Raw genomic sequence first — 4,390 nt, forward strand, 5'->3', positions numbered from 1 at the left:
CGGGACGATCGAGTACGCACGGATTTGAAAATTTGTAGTTTTTAATAATTTTTTGTGTCTTTCATATAAAAGGTCCACTTTACACTATCTTAAAATCTTTTTTTCTACTGGTCTTCGTACAAACTGAAGAGATATTAAAGGAGAGAGTGTGAGAGAGTATTTGAAGGAGATTTCTTACTACTGGAGCATGAATGGTTCACTTGGTACTCAAAGGTAAGGATCTTCGTTTGTGAATTGTGATTACTTCACTCTTTTCTCTTGTCCTTCCAGATTTCTTGTGAGAAGATCTTTTCAAGGAGATCCGGTTCTCTGCCGACACTCGAGGAGTGTGAACAACGGGAGGTTCTCTGCCTACACTTGGAGAAGTGTGAAAGGACGAATGGTTCTCTGCATATACTTGGAAAGTGTGAACAGTGGGAAGGTTCTCTGCCTATACTTTGGAGAGTATGAACAGCGGGAGGTACTCTGCCTATACTTGAAAGGTGTAAAAGGACGACGGTTCTCTGCCGCACCGGGTAGTGGTGGAAGAGAGTTTTTTGTGAAGGCTTCTCCACCTTGTTGTGGGGGCAAAAGCAGAGACACTAAATGGTAATAGTGCAATACCTGAAGTGGGAGACTTCAGAGAGTGGATGTAGGTCGTGTTTGACCGAACCACTATAAATCTTGTGTCTTTTTATTTTCTGCTGCTTTTTACTTTATTATTATCTGTTGATCTGTGGTTGAAAAATCTTTTTCAAGAAAATTTCACTATAAGATTTTTATCGGTTTAAAATATAAGATCTGTGGTTGAGGCCTTCAATAAGACTTTGGTGTAGATATTAAAGAAACTCTTATATGATAATAAACATTAATAGCAAGAAAGTTAGGAGAAGCTTTTTGGAGATATCAAACCTCATACATAACTCCTACTCAATCTATGTTGTTTTCTCTAGTATTTGGAGCAGATGCTATTCTCCCTTTGGAGGTACAACTACCTTCATTACGCATCACAGTGAATTATAAAATCACAGAAGAACAAAACACTAAACTTGGATTAGAAGAGCTCAAAGGTATATAAGATAAGTGTCTATATGCTTAATAGAACCTAGAGTTATATTAAGCTAAAATGGTTTAAGCACGTGGAAAGATGGTTCATCATGAGTAGGAGACTTGGTCATTATTCTAAGAAGACCCATTTTGGCCTGTTGGAGGATGGGTAATAAATTTGAGCCAACTTGGAAAGGTTAATTAGTGTTGGAAAAGGTCTACCAAGTTGGTTCCTACAAATTAGTTGATTGTAAGTTCACAACCCCTATACCGAAGGTCAATCACACCATCCTATAAGTAGCTTTCCGAGAAGCGGAAAGGCCAAGGCGAGAAAAAGAATCCATCACATCAAAATAAGCAAGGTTCACAAGTTGGGAGGAAAAATCAAACGTCACTCTAGCCCAAGGCTGATATATATAAGGAAACCCATATGATGGGACCGTTCAGTCTAAGGAAACAAGAACCTCAAAATATGTAAAATATTCAGGGTAATAAATTTGCATTTACTCAAGCTCTCCTTTTTAATTTTTTCATTTGTTAGACATTTTTGACATCTGATGATCAAATGGATACATAAATCAAAAAATAAATATATGCCCACAACTACTTGCATAGTTACCAACTCGTAAGTGTCTTTCAAGTTATGTTTAATTTAAGCGAAAGGATGGTCCACTACTCTGTCAAAACAGTTCATTCGAGGGATATACTTAAGAGATGGGAAGGAACTTAACACTACAGTATAGTGGGTCAGCACCAGCTACCTCTTCTAAGCATTATACCCCCCCCACACACACACACACACTTACACACAAACACACACACATACACACACCCAAAATTTCCTCTTTTAGATAGACAAATCTTTATTCATCTAGGGCAGAGCGAGGTCTACATGCGAGACACATCAAACAAATAATGGCATAAATTGCCTATACAAACATCTCTTACAACCACATCAAACTGATAATGGCACAAATCGCATATACAATCATCTCTTACAACCACATCAACTCGAAAGTCCCATCAAGACACTATTCATCCCTTGTAATTTTAATGGGGCAAATTTAGACCAATCCTGACTTCACAATGACTCAAATCTTGATAGGAGGTTCTAAACCAACTTCAAACATTGATGGGCCTTCATAAGCCCACTCAACTTGCTTTTCATAAATTGCCTATCAACTTTGCACTGATCACTGAACTGCCATGAAGATTAATGATACAGTTACCGTACCAAAGACCTACTCCCTTTATCTTTCCGAATCCTGTAAAATAGGAAGGGGGACACACGTAAAAAAGATGGTTATAAGAGGACAGAGAAGACAAAAGAAATTATGTATCATTTTTTCATTCCTAACATAACCTCTGCTATTTAAGAGAACTTGCCCTCATTATTCTTAAAAATTTGGACAAAATAATAAATATTTTCTACTCTCTCTCTCATACTAACTTCATTATATTATTCCAATAAGTTCTCAATACACAAGTGGCATAAAGCACAAACCAATATCATCTAGTAGACACAATGAGATCACACATACAATAAGCTATAATTGAAATCTTTTCAAAAAAATAAACACACATGAGATATCAATATTAATAGATATAGATATCTAATTTAAGAAGAAAATAATAATATAATCTTTTAATATCTTTATTGAAGGAATTAATGCTAAGAACTGTTTACTACCAAAATGATAAATCACTTTTTATTTCACACTAAAATAGAGGTCATTGCTATTTGTAACTTTATATATAAAGATTTATGAGATCATTGACGAATAATTGGTCAAGATACTAGTTCTAGTTCAAAGGGTGTTGTGTTTACCTTTATTTAAGCAATGTACATATCATAACGGAACATGATTCAAAAAATATTTACATATGATCACATGTTTGAGCATGAATGGAACACATTCCTCTTTGATCCTCTGTTTAACTCCATGTTAAAACTCTAACTATTCATATGATACACAATTATTCACATTAAGAAAAATTAATGTCTATCAAAACCATTGTTGAGCTCATTGCTCCAATTGAATTTCAACATCAACAGTCGACTCCTAAAGAAACAAAAATTCTTAAACAAATGAAGATAAAATAATCAATGGAGTGAAGTGTCAAAAGACGACTAATTTTAATGAACTGAGGAAAAAAAAAAGATATTTGGTGAGAAAATAATTTAAAAATATATTATTTAAAAAAATAAACAAAAAATTTGACCAATTACTGCTATATAAAGTCAAATTTACCTTTTAAACTAATATTTATCGTGCATTAGGCAGGACAACTTGCAGCTTTCGACAATAAACAGAGCTGGAAACCTATCCATCATCTTTAATAATTAAAAGAGAGCACACAAAGCTATCGCGGGAGCTGCTATACGGCATCATATGAGGCATGGTGAGACGCATACTAAGGAGAACCTGTTCAGGGACCTTTGTTATATAAACTAATTATATAATTATAATAGCTTTTATATTGTTATAACAAAAAAAAAAGATTTCCTTCTTAATTTACCAAGCATATTTGATTCAGTAAAATAAACATAACAATATAAGCTCTAATCTTCTGGGTTACAGTAATGACTACCTCAGTGGCGACAAAGCAACCATGGAGACATTTTCAGAGCTCTACAACAAAAGGAACCAGCCAACGCTAACTGAAGAATTTAACATCAGTTATTAAAAAAAGTTATAAAACATACATACATACATATAACTTTGCACTGATCACTGAACTGCCATGAAGATTAATGATACAGTTACCGTACTAAAGACCTACTCCCTTTATCTTTCCGAATCATGTAAAATAGGAAGGGGGGCACATGTAAAAAAGATGGCTATAAGAGGACAGAGAAGACAAAAGAAATTATGTATCATTTTTTCATTCCTAACATAACCTCTGCTATTTAAGAGAACTTACCCTCATTATTCTTATAAATTTGGACAAAATAACAAAGATTTTCTACTCTCTCTCTCTCTCATACTAACTTCGTTATATTCTTCCAATAAGTTCTCAATACACAAGTGGCATAAAGCACAACCCAATATCATCTAGTAGACACAATGAGATCACACATACAATAAGCTATAATTGAAATCTTTTCAAAAAAATAAACACACATGAGATATCAATATTAATAGATATAGATATCTAATTTAAGAAGAAAATAATAATATAATCTTTTAATATCTTTATTGAAGGAATTAATGCTAAGAACTGTTTACTACCAAAATGATAAATCACTTTTTATTTCACACTAAAATAGAGGTCATTACTATTTGTAACTTTATATATAAAGATTTATGAGATCATTGACGAATAATTGGTCAAGATACTAGTTGTAGTTCAAAGGGTGTTG

Source organism: Dendrobium catenatum, unplaced genomic scaffold (genome assembly GCF_001605985.2).
Source record: "Dendrobium catenatum unplaced genomic scaffold, ASM160598v2 fragScaff_scaffold_231, whole genome shotgun sequence".
Lineage (NCBI taxonomy): Eukaryota > Viridiplantae > Streptophyta > Magnoliopsida > Asparagales > Orchidaceae > Dendrobium > Dendrobium catenatum.